The sequence below is a fragment of the Lissotriton helveticus genome, chromosome 4_1 (assembly GCF_964261635.1).
Source record: "Lissotriton helveticus chromosome 4_1, aLisHel1.1, whole genome shotgun sequence".
In the NCBI taxonomy this organism is placed as follows: Eukaryota; Metazoa; Chordata; class Amphibia; order Caudata; family Salamandridae; genus Lissotriton; species Lissotriton helveticus.
In genome coordinates, this window is record NC_136063.1 from 247,333,164 (window position 1) to 247,346,236 (window position 13,073).

Below are 13,073 nucleotides of genomic sequence, written 5' to 3' on the forward strand. Positions count from 1 at the left end.
AGCTGCTACTTACAGAACGAGGCAAAAGAGAAAGTCATTGCACCCTACAGTGACATCACAGATATGTATCATAACTCTGCCTGTGTATCGTTGTGACATCTTATAATGGGGATGCCCTGACATCATAACGTTGGTTGGGGCTCATTCTGACATCACAGTATGGGAAAACAGCATCCCTTTTTTTAGGTTTCGTAACCTGGCGAGGGGCGAAGCCACTCCCAGATCGAAATCTGTTGTTTCTAATAGTGAGGTTAGGACAGCCTCTGTTTCCAATTGGCTAGCTCCATAAATGGAGGCTAGCCATTGGGAGGCAGAGGCTGTCAATCGCGCTTTCTCACGAAAACGCGATTCGGGGGCGTTTCTGGTGCTTTTTTTAAGCCCCGCCCCTTTGTCCCGGGCCGCGCTGCGATTGGCTGCCGGCCCGGGACACCCCCGTGACGTCATTCCCGGGCCGCGCTGTGATTGGCTGCCGGCCGGGAAACCCCCGTGACGTCAGCCAATCACAGCGCGGCCCGGGACCTGACTTGTTAAATCTGTGATTGAGCTATTCCAATTCAAATGCAAGCAGCTACGTGTTCTGCTGCGGTGAAGTATTTTTAACCATTAACAATTAAACGCGATAGTGCATGGCTGATGCACTAAAGCCATCCTTGGAGGTAATTCCAAATCCAAAACCTGTATTTCTGGGTACGGACGCTTCTTACACGGTACCAGGAAAGAATGTGTGAACTTTGCTCTCGTGACACAGCCCTGGGCAGCGACATGGCCTCTATGCAATATGCAAGGCATAGCCACAGAAAAGGGACTCGCAGCTCACGAGCCCGCGCGCTACCTAGATCCTAGCGACAAGCGTCAAAGCCAAACCTTAACGGTTGCTAACCCAACGCCATCTTAAAATACCTTAAGTCTGTATTTATAAATCACCACCAGCCTAACAAAAATGTACTTTCGCCAAAATAAAGGGGTATATTTTCTTATTTAAAGGTAAAATTTGTCAAGGTCATTGCAAAATCCTTTCAGAAATATTTTTTAAAAAATTGAATAATAATAATTTATTTTGAGAATAATAAACTAATTTGTCGTGATAATATAAAAATGTAACGGTTGTTTTTGACGTTCAAGATATACCTGGAGTTTCAGACAAGAATACTGTGTCATAATAAGGCGATGAAGGGTGCTCCTTTCTTTTCCAGTGTGTCGACTATTGAGCTTTTGCGCCCCCTATTGCGGCCATGTCTTCAGTCCTGAAACTGCGCAGCTTTATTAGTCATTCTGTAGTAAAGTCCATGCTCCGGAGTTTACTGCCCGCCCCTTCCACAGACGGAGAACAGACCAGGGAAAGTAGAGGCAGTGGAGTAACGATCAGAGCAAAGTACCAGCAGCTGCAGTACATCATCAGGTAAGGGAACATCATATTTTAGTGCAATAGCCATTTACAGGCTGCCTTAGGTATTTGCGGACTGACAGCATGCACAACTTTGTTGCAGAAATCGTGATTTATTACGTGCAAACATTGAGTAGTATGTAAATAATCGTGGTTTATTACGTGTAAACATTGTGTAGTATGTTTTGCAAACGTTTTACACGGCGGCTCAATGCAGGGCTTGTGTTTGCACGATGCAGAACCATCACCGAGGCGGGGAGCGGGTAGATCAGAAGGGGTTGTTTGTTTAAGTGTACTGCAAGTTATGTTTACGCATGCTTCCAATGCCAGGGTGTTTGCAAACCCTCCCACGCGCATTGGTCTTGTGTCCCACAGGCACCAGGAAAATGGCAGAGGAGGAGGTCGAGCCCAGCACGAGCATTCTGCACGAGATCTTCACCTCACCCCTCAACCTGGGCCTGCTGGGCGTCATCCTCTACCTCATCTATAAGATGGTGCGGGGGGACCGGCCCCCCGAGGTGGAGGAGCGGGAGGAGCAGCTGCCCAAGATGAAGCGGAGGGACTTCACCATCGCCGAGCTCAGCGAGTTCGACGGGACGCGCAACCCCCGCATCCTGATGGCCATCTGCGGCAAGGTCTTCGACGTCACCAAGGGCAAGAAGTTCTACGGGCCGGGTAAGAGCTGCTGCCGCGAGACACGAACATGGCACATTGGTCCCAGGGAAGTTGTGCAATAATTGGATCATCTGGCACCTCATATGACCTGCCGCTTGGCGTCTCAGTTAAACAAGCACTGGGAGAATCAATAGGGCTCACCTAATTGACCCATTAGCTTTGCCAATAATTTTTTTTTTAGTTGCCGATGATGTGCATTATCAGCAACTAAAAATCAAGCATTTTGCATAGGTGATAGGTTCGAGTTTAATTTGGTAACAAAAGGAAACCGCATGTGTGCTTACATGTGTACATGCTAGCACATTAACGTTATATCTTTGACCAATAGGCACACAAACCGTTTAAAAACAGACCTAAAGGTTAAATTCTGCACACGTAGATAAATCACTGGAGCAAAGGCAGACAGAAGGCACACATACACGCGCTATATACTACACTATCATAATTGCTGCCACTGGAGTTATTCGGCAGTGGAAGGTCAAATTATGTGGCAGGGTTGATTCAATTATACATCAATAAGACGCAAATTAAGTGGCTTAAAACGGCACATTTTGTAATAGTATTACTTTATTTTGTCATTTTTATACATCGTAGCTCTCTACAAAGATATTTCATGTGGTTTGTACCAGTTTAAATCTATAATGCAGCACTAAATAACTGTAAGATCACTAGTAAACCTTTAAAAATGCTTTCAGCTGCGCAGGAGCACGTCGCCATCCTTTTATTATCTGTTGGTCTGTTTGTAGTAGGAACATTTCTTTTTTAGGTTTCGAAACCTGGCGAGGGGCGAAGCCCCTCCCAGATCGAAATCTATTGTTTTCAATAGTGAGGTTAGGACAGCCTCTGTTTCCAATTGGCTAGCTCCATAAATGGAGACTAGCCATTGGGAGACAGAGGCTGTCAATCGCGCTTTCTCACGAAAACGCGATTCGGGGGCGTTTCTGGTGCTTTTTTTAAGCCCCGCCCCTTTTTTCGTCATGCCTTTCTGGGCTCCGCCCCACTCCCGCATTTTGTTCCCTGCAGTGTCTTTTTCCCGCCGTGAAGATCACCGCCGCCAGCCTGGGGATTCTGTGACGCGCTGTCCCGCCCCCTCAACCCAGAGCCGCGCTTCTATTGGCCGCTCATGTCTTTTTCCCGCCGTGAAAATCACCGCCGCCAGCCTGGGGATCCTGTGAGGCGCTGTCCCGCCCCCCCCCCCCCCCAACCTAGGGCCGCGCTGCTATTGGCCGCAGCCGACCCCGGAAGTCAGGCGGGACGACAAGACACCCGGAAATGACCTCCCTTCCCCAGGGCTGCCCCTGGGGTGCAGTAGCCTCCGAGAGTCCCCGGCTGTTCGTGACTGCGCTGCCCGCCTCCTCCTCGCCGATCATCATGGGAGTGAACGAGGCTTGGCTCTTCGTCTTCTTGGAAGTCGGAGCCATCACTGCCCGGGGGAGACCTGTGCTCGCTGCGGGAGCTGATGCCGCCTCACCGTCCGCATGCCCCTGCCCGGCTCCCGCTGCCTCGCCGGCAGCCAGCCTCATGCTGAGAGAGACCACAGCTCAGTGCAGCCGCAGGTCCCCGGCACGCCGCTGCAGCCTCTCGCCACTGTCCTCCAGGTAACGCTGCTTTGTGTTGCTGTTGATGATAGTTTGTGTATTGGCATTGACAACACTGAATACGTTGCCATGGTAATAAACGTTCATTGAATGACGAGGGACCACGAGCCCTGCCGCGGCCAGTGTCCGGTTGCGAACGCAGAGGAGTTCTGCCCGCGCGCCTGCAGGGGGTCAAGGAAGCCTCGCGCAGCTCTGCCCGCCTCTCCCCCCCCCCACCCCCCACCCCCTTGGGTCTGCTGCAGCTACAACGCCACTACTGTCTCCCGTACTTATCAGGAGGAGTTTTATGAAGCTCCGGAGTAATCTAAGACACTTCAGTGCGCTCGAACAGGAAGAGTGATCGAATCATTCTAAGGCAGTTGTAGGTGTTATGCATACATTTCTAGGCAGTGGTTGGTGATGATTCGTCCACCCTTATCTGGACACGGGGTTCGATTATATTATGTGGAGATCCCGTGGCCAATTACTTCCTGCCGGGCTAGCTTTGGGACACAGCAGCTACCGAACTAGGGAGCCGGGGCTGCCTTGGCAAGCGTGGGGTGACTTGAGAAGTAGATTCAGCTCTGACGTGCAACTGTCACTGTCACTCGCTATCACACATCGGCTGGGGGAGACAGCACAGGGTCACACCATAAGATAGAGGGGTCCCTGGATCCTAGGAGACCAATGGAGAGAAGGGGCACTGAATATGCTTCTCTACCAGCACTTTGAGGAAGCTTGCACTACTATTGTCGTGCCATTCCTGTTCTGAGCGAGGGGAGCTTGCACTGCTATTGTCGTGCCATTCCAGTTCAGAGTGAGGAGAGCTTGCACTGCTATTGTCGTGCCGTTCCAGTTCAGAGTGAGGAGAGCTTGCACTGCTATTGTCGTGCCGTTCCAGTTCAGAGTGAGGAGAGCTTGCACTGCTATTGTCGTGCCGTTCCAGTTCAGAGTGAGGAGAGCTTGCACTGCTATTGTCGTGCCGTTCCTGTTCTGAGCGAGGTAAGCTTGCACTGCTATTGTCGTGCCGTTCCTGTTCTGAGCGAGGGAAGCTTGCACTGCTATTGTCGTGCCATTCCTGAGCGAGGGAAGCTTGCACTGCTATTGTCGTGCCGTTCCTGTTCTGAGCGAGGGAAGCTTGCACAGCTATTGTCGTGCCGTTCCTGAGCGAGGGAAGCTTGCACAGCTATTGTGCCGTTCCTGTTCTGAGCGAGGTAAGCTTGCACAGCTACTGTTGTGACATTCCTGTTCTGAGAGAGGGAAGCTTGCACTGCTATTGTGGTGACGTTCCTATTCTGAGCGAGAGAAGCTTGCACTGCTATTGTCATGCCGTTCCTGTTCTGAGCGAGGGAAGCTTGCACTGCTATTGTCGTGCCGTTCCTGTTCTGAGCGAGGTAAGCTTGCACTGCTTTTGTCGTGCCATTCCTGTTCTGAGCGAGGGAAGCTTGCACTGCTATTGTCGTGCCGTTCCTGTTCTGAGCGAGGGAAGCTTGCACTGCTATTGACGTGCCGTTCCTGTTCTGAGCGAGGGAAACTTGCACTGCTATTGACGTGCCGTTCCTGTTCTGAGCGAGGGAAGCTTGCACTGCTATTGTCGTGCCGTCCCTTCGCACTGCTATTGTCGTGCCGTTCCTGTTCTGAGCAAGGGAAACTTGCACTGCTATTGACGTACCTGTTTTGAACGAGGGAAGCTTGTACTGCTATTGTCGTACCGTTCCTGTTCTGAGCGAGGGAAGCTTGCACTGCTATTGTTGTGCCGTTCCTGTTCGGTTGTGCCGTTCCTGTTCTGAGCGAGGGAAGCTTGCACTGCTATTGTCGTGCCGTTCCTGTTTTGAGCGAGGGAAGCTTGCACTGCTATTGTCGTGCCAGTCCTGTTCTGAGTGAGGGAAGCTTGCACTGTTATTGTCGCGCTGTTCCTTTTCTGAGCGAGGGAAGCTTGCACTTCTATTGTTGCGCTGTTCCTTTTCTGAGCGGGGGAAGCTTGTACTTCTATTGTCGTGCCAGTCATGTTCTGAGAAAGAGAAGCTTGCACTTCTATTGTCGTGCCATTCCTGTTCGGAGCGAGGGAAGCTTGCACTTCTATTGTCGCGTCGTTCCTGTTCTGAGCAACGGAAGCTTGCACTTCTATTGTCGTGCCAGTCCTGTTATGATCGAGGGAAGCTTGCACTGCACTAAAAACGACGTTTTAGAGACATTCTAAAGCAAATAAAATAAAAGATGGGATGAAAACTGAAGTTTATCTTGATTGAGACAAGTTGCCAGTCGGATAACACCAAGGGAAATGCATTACATCTAGTCTTCCGGTCTAGCTTAAATGCCACTTTATTGCCATGTATGGCACATCTAGATTATATCTCCAAAAGGGACAACAGGCTTGGGGTTAGGATGTAAAATTGTAGGCTTTCTAATTGGTGCTGCCAAAAATGAAATGTGATCTGTGATGTTTAGATGCTGCTCTGTTAGTTTTTTTTTCCTTATGTCACTGCTGTCATATGTTTTTATTTATTATTTTAAAGTGGCTGTATTTATCCAGTCCATAATGGAGTCTGTTAATCATTGTAATTGCCTTTGTACAAATGTAGCAAAGTCTTTACTCAATTTAATGAATTTGGCAATATGAAGGGCTGAGTTGGCCCTGCCATAAGGGCACAAGAGATTTCAGCAGCAGTCACTTAATGTGCAGAATGAGCTTACCAATTGAGATAAAAATGTGTCATAAACAATGTCAATAGCTCTAACTTTTTCAAAGGCGAAACCGTTGCATTGTAAATGCTTGTTACTGCAGCCTTTTCTATTTCATAGACCGTAAAGCTAAAGTGAAAATATTGCATGGGTAAACAAAGTGTTGTGAGAGAACACCTTACGTGATTTGTGTTTGAGGATCCCCTTTTAAAGATGAGATGCTCATGTCATTGTGTGCCCCACTTGGGAGCATGTGTGGTCTAAGATTTTAGGCCGATTCCTTTTTAGTTAGGAGGCTAGCTTGTAATTGGCAAACTACACTGTGAGCTTGTGCGAGTCTCTGTTCTTCAGGTGATTGCCTTGAAGGTCACAATCGAGTGTATCTTTCCTCTCCGACTAGTAGCCTTGTATGTACTGACTTAAGAAAGGGCAACTGTATGCCATCAGAAATAATACTGAATCCAAACCATCTGACCAACCCAGAGCTGGTAGTCTGGGTAGTTCTTTAGCACACCAGTCCCTCTTTCAAAAGTCCGAGCTTATCTTTCTTTACTAACCTTCCAACCACTCCCCTCATGGTCCTGAAAATACATGTCAGAACCCTGAGTTATAAACATTGGGGCAGATTTTCAAGAAGCTGCCGCAGCTTGGCGCAGCAAGCCCTTGGCTGCAGCACTTTCAGAGCACAGGAATGCGACATTTTAAAAATGATGTCGCATTACTATGCTCTCACATGCGCTGGCCCACAAACAGCTGCCATGCGCCGGCGCAGGCACCCTTGCATCATGGTGCAGGGATGTCTGCGTCATGGGAAGATTGTTTTTGAGCAGGAAGGTGCCCCTTCCTGCACAAAAACAATCACTACAGGCTTTTTCCTCTTTCAGTGCGTGCTGTAGAATGCAGCACGCATTAAAAGAGGAGAAATGGAAACATTTCTCCTCATTGCGCCTCAGGTGGCGTAGCATTCACACGCATTTCCAGATTTACGATTCCTCGTAAATCTGGAAATGTGTCAGGTTCCATGGGTGTTGCATGGGATCACCCACAGCAACACCCATGGAATGCCCCTTTCATGCAAAGTGCTGCATGTAAAGGGGCCGTATTTACAAGGACAGGAAAAGCCACTTAGGGTGGCTTTTCCTGTCCTTGTAAATATGGGGTAGAGAAATGCGCTGTACTGGGAGCGCAGGGGGCTTGTAAATCTGCCCCATTATATTTAACTTGTCCGTGCATTGCACACACCCAAAGTGCAACAAGTGCTACCAGAATTTATGGAAGACATTTGTCGTGCACAGAGGCACGTCAGACAGAGGGCCTGCTTTAGAGTTTAGTGAACGGTTAATAGATATCCCAACTGGATTTTTACAAGTGCCTTTGGATATAATGTAAAATACTTATCCGTTAATTGTAGCAGAGTATCCTGTCTGCCAAACTCTAAATAAGGCCCCTGACCAGCGAGCATGGAGTGAGTCATTTGTGAGCACCTCCCTAACAGATATTGGCAAAGCCAATAGGTCTTGCTATTTCATAACTGAATGTTCATTTTCAGTGATAGGCGAGTGTATGTGTGTGGATGAGCGAGTGTGTGCATGTGACAATGGCTGAGCAGCTGGATGGATGAGTGGGAGCATGAATGAGTGGCTGGGTTCATGCATCATTGCTGTGCGGGTGAATGGATGGAAAAGTTAATGAGGAAGCTGAGAAAGGATTCACTGAGTTCATGGATGGATGGGTGAATGAATGAATGAATGGGTTCAGACAGGTTATAAAATGTTTCAGGCTGAGGACTCAAGACAGCCGAAGTGCTAATATAATAAAACACCATCACCCTTTAATCTAAATCTGCAATTATATTTTTCCCAGTGATCAATAATGAAACATTGCTTTTCCACACATGCAGCAGACCAGACTCTTTTTCGTATGGCTGGCACACACATCTATTGCAGGTGTTGTTACGGTGACGTGTGCATCTGCTGAGACAGGCAGGGCTTGTCGCGGCAAAGGGAGGTGGTTGGTTGCTAGCTGGTATGGCATCCATTTTGGAACTTTTCCCAGTTATTCATCTCTGCCACATTATATAGCCTTCTGTAATCCATGCAAAACATTTCCGGTAAAAAGAATTAGCAAATCCAATAATTACAAACGTCTCTTTTAAGCTCTACTCGTGTTTGGAGCCCTTCATCTGTTGCTGATGTGTGAACTTAGATGAGTGGAAGTGTGGTCATTGCTCGGATTACTCAGTGTGTACGCAGTGCACGCTGTCTGGGTGCATGAGGTTATTGTTTATACAGAGCCTGTCAATCACATCTTTATGCGGAATACTAAGCGGCCAGTGAGCTGTTGACGTCTCTCGTGCATCCTCTTCACTTCCTCTGGCTGTGGAGGGCTAGGGTGACATGTGGTAGACACATGCCAAGCCTTATTCTGGAGGCCAAAGGACACTGCAGACCACAGGTGTTAGGGTAATTGGGGGTAGTAAAACTGGGGCAGGAGAAGTTACTATAAGCCACGGGATTCCAAATAGGGGCCATTATGACTATCATGGCCAGCCTACCGAAGCACCCACAAATTATGATATATAGTGCATTAATTTGAGTGTAGCATTTGTGCGCCATTTCAACATTTGAACGCTACAATGGGGATTACACTTATTTAGCACCATTCCTAGGTTCACCAATCCAAAAACTGTCCTAGTTGCCCTCACAATATGCATCAGGTGCCCCGGGGTGCAATGGGTGTTTGCGCCTGCTTTGCACGCCCCCTGGACACTTTGATATTACCGAAGGGGGAGCAGTTGCTTGTGAGTCCCCTTCAGTAATACCGATAGCGCTGGCTGCTAACTTCCGGGGGTGTCCCCTCATTTGCATAGGGGCTGCCATATGCAAATGAGGGAATTCCTTTGCATCTGACCAATATTACAGATGCAGGTGTAGAGGCAAAGAAGCTCTCGGGGTTCACTCACAGTCCGCCTCCTGAGAGCAGCTGTCTGTAGGGGGTACAAGGGCTCCTATGGACCCCCTCAGATATCCCCTTGCTGGCGGGTACAGTCACAGACTGCACCCGCCTGCAAGGGGATCTCTAATCCCCGTAAAAGTGCACGTGGGTGCCGCCTACACTGTGAAAACACAGAGCAGCTGTTTTCACATGAACGTGCTGTCCTGGGGGCCGCACATACACCGTAATAGGGGCCCTTTCTTTGTTTGCACCGGGCGCACCTTTTAATAGGCGTGCCGGCACAAACAATGAAAATGCATAATACGGCCCCAGGTGCACAATTTGTGCCTGCCTTGAACTCACTATTCCTGCAAACATCTGAGTTTACATGTGAATCGAGATTTGCACCCCTGTCGGAATAAGTGCCTAAGTGCTTTATCAGTCAGACCTGAGGACCTAACTTAAGACTTGTCACATAGGTTGGCTGATATTCAAGTAAAACTGAATGGTGAGCATTAAAATCTTGCGTAACATTGGCAACTTCAGATTTTGTGACCATTGTAGTTAGATGTTCATGGAATGTTTGATATTTTAGCACACTCTATATTTGGTACCCAAGGACGTACACATACCTTCACCTCTGTAGTACCCAGTCAACCACTGTGATTTAAGTAAACAATAAGCTGCATTCTTCAGGATGAGAGCATCAAAGCAGTATTTTGTGCCCTGGAATTTCGAATCGTTATACAAACATCTAAGGCTCTTATCTCTTCCACTTGAAACAGCACAGATTGATTTTTTTTAAAGAAAGCATTAAGCTGCCTTCTTCTTGGCTAGAGAATCACTCTTATAAATTCTCACTTTTAGTGCCAAGCCACAGGTCAGCTACCCTCTCGCTCCCCAATGATAGTGCCAAATTCCTGAGGAAAATGCTGAATTTATGCTTATCTTTCTGCGCTGGGCTGGCCAAAGCGGTCATTGGGTGTTTTCCTGGTGGGCTGGAAGGGTGTGGGCCAGTTTTGGAGCGGTGGGGGTCGTTTTTGTTACAGCCCCCCCCCCCAGCCCCACCGACTGACCGGTCCGATTAAATTGCCAGGGCTGGTTTGAGTGCCCAGTCCGGCCCTCATTTCTTCAGTGCTCCAGAAGGTAGGTTTGTTTGCCTGAAGCTGTGAAAAATACTAGCTCTGTTGCTGTAATAAACATGCCCAGAGTGCAAACTATGGGTACTTGTGCACGCACGTTGCTTAATTCAACTCACATCTACAGAGGACATAGGAGGAAGAGGAGGATTTTGGTACTCCATGTAGGAAAGTCAGCCATCTTGCTGTATCCAGTCCCAGTGAGCAGCGGCTAAGTGTCTGCGGTCTATCGCAGAATGTGATAAGGGCCCCTGGGTCTCCCATATCTCATAGGGATTCATTGACCTTGGGCAGAATGGGGCTCCCTGAAAGGCTGGGTGCCCTTCTGCACCGCAGCACGGGTGTTACGCCCCTGCTAACCCTTGTATTGTTTCGCTATCCAAGCCCTCTGTATGTTCAGCCTTGTAAATGGAAGGATTTGGGATTGCAACTCAAGCCTTCTGTTCAAGAGGGACAGTGCAGGTATTGCTGGTCCTAGTAAACAGCTAATCAACAATTTAAGGATGAGACTAGATGACAAGCCGAATTGTAAATTCCCAGTTTTTAGGATATTTATCAAAATAAGGCACTAGTTAAATTTACATATAATGAATTTCAGTGGCCATTAGTGACATATATTTATGATTTTGAGGATTGATGAGTGCAGAGTCGGTCTGGATTGGCCATTTAGCCCTTATGACATTAACCCAGTGGGCTGCATGCTGCGGGGCTGTGTTTAGGGCTGGGTGGTGTGCCATGTTCCAGCTATAATGGAGCATAGCCTTAAATTTAAATGAATGTACTGTACTTTGTCCCCTTGGTACCAATGTTTAGATTTGGAGTTAGCCTAGTCCTTTTGATTTGGCAATATAATTACCAGAAGGGGCTGTAAGCCTGTGCTCTTTATCCATTGGTCTGGTATTGGTTAAGCCACAGTTTTTGTCTGCTCACTACAGCATCGCGCATGCGGCAGTGGCTTAGACCACTTTAGCCATTGGCTAACTTCACTGTGAATGACGGTATTCTGCTCTTTTACAAGGAGCACATCTACACACAAGGTAGTTCCCTTAAGTGCCACGGACTAATATGACAATGTTGTCTTTTTTTAAAAACACAAAATATTTTTTCATTTAGCCACCGCTGTTTTTAGATTGATGAGGGCCAGTGTTCCAAACTATAAAGTTTTCCAAAAACAATTACATCACACAAACATTGACAAAGTGAAAAGGCTGGAAGCCAACACCAGATCTGTTGGCTTTGACAAAGCATGCTCTTAATTTGTCTTTGGATGAGGAACCTCTGCCAACTGAACTGGACAGTGTGACAGGTTTTCCAGTGTTTTTCATGACACTGTATGTTAAAGCACAAGATGGGGGTCTCACAGCGTAACTGATGCTGTGTCAACATGAGCTCTTGCACTCTACTCATAACATGTTGAGCCGGTTTTGTTTGTTCACGCATATATATAAATACATTTATGTAATCCCAATGCCTCCAATTTACACATGTAATTACTCAACTTGAATAATTACCAAAGACCACCTTGAAGTCATTCTTTTCTCGTCCCACTACAGAAACAAAAAAATGTACACTACTTTTCTGGGTGTAAAACCTTATCTTTTAATATATCTTAAAACACAAACTATATAGCAGGTAGGCTCTGATTGACCCTGAAGGGAGTAGCCAGAAAATTTAAATACCACTACTTTGAAATAAAGCTCTGATGGCATTAAACAGGCGATGCAAGTGAACCCAACCCTCCCTAGAAGACCACCCTTATCTCTTCCATTTAAGCATCTATCCATTCATCCTTTTACTGTTGAACCCACCCGCTAATATCCACAATGTCATCTTTATATTCTGTCATTCATTGCATCCATCTACTCATACAGCCATCCTTTGACTTACCCATTCATCCGTCCTCTCAAATTTATTTTTACACTGCCACCCTTTCACGTCTACACACCTATCCATTCATTCATTTTTTCACCCACGTATCCATCTATAAGTCCTATTACCTACCTTTCTTTCACACGTCCTTCCTTTCACCTCTCCTTCCTTTCTTCCTTCCTTCCATCCTTCTTTTCCTTATATATTGATCCATCTTTGCTTCTTCATATAGCGTTAATTATGAACTTTTGTCTGTCACGTTGCAGACAGAAGAGGCCCAAAATGAACCTCACATCTGCTGTAGCTGCTAAAGTAGGGGATTCTCGATGCACTTGTTGGAGTTTGTATATATTTTTATTTCATACTCATTTTACTCATATTTTTGCTAAGTTTATCACATCACGTCTGCTTGCTATTGTCTATCATCCGAATGAATCTAAGACCCATAACCACATCAGCTTACCACTAGGTGAAATCTGCATAGAGTCTAGCAGATGTTCAGTGCACTACTTATAGCTTTTATCTAAACTTTGGCCAAGTGTTTGCAAGAATTACTCATTCTACAATATTTCTCCATTCCACTTAGAATATCCACTTAGGATATCAGTAAAGAATTTCTGTGACTGAAAAAACAAATCTATGTTATATATCTTTTCACTGTAGTATTAGTGACTTTTCATTAACTCTTTGCTGCTTTGCTGCTTATTACTAATTACTCAGTGAATTTCCAAGAACATCCCTTTGATCCTGCCATTAATCTCTAACAGTCCAACCTCCACATCTTCTGTTAATGCCAGGAAACAAGCTTCATTC

At 46.8% G+C, this 13,073-nt stretch overlaps 1 protein-coding gene and 1 long non-coding RNA gene across 19 annotated transcripts in view; one reads left to right on the forward strand and one right to left on the reverse strand.

Annotated features, from left to right (window-relative positions):
* The window catches only part of LOC144828501 (uncharacterized), a 2,902,672-nt gene that overhangs the window by 2,822,935 nt on the left and 66,664 nt on the right, over positions 1-13,073 (reverse strand). The gene's annotated exons all lie outside the window — the stretch shown is intronic.
* LOC144828499 (CMP-N-acetylneuraminate-beta-galactosamide-alpha-2,3-sialyltransferase 1-like) overlaps positions 1-13,073 on the forward strand; it is a 381,835-nt gene that overhangs the window by 220,680 nt on the left and 148,082 nt on the right. The gene's annotated exons all lie outside the window — the stretch shown is intronic.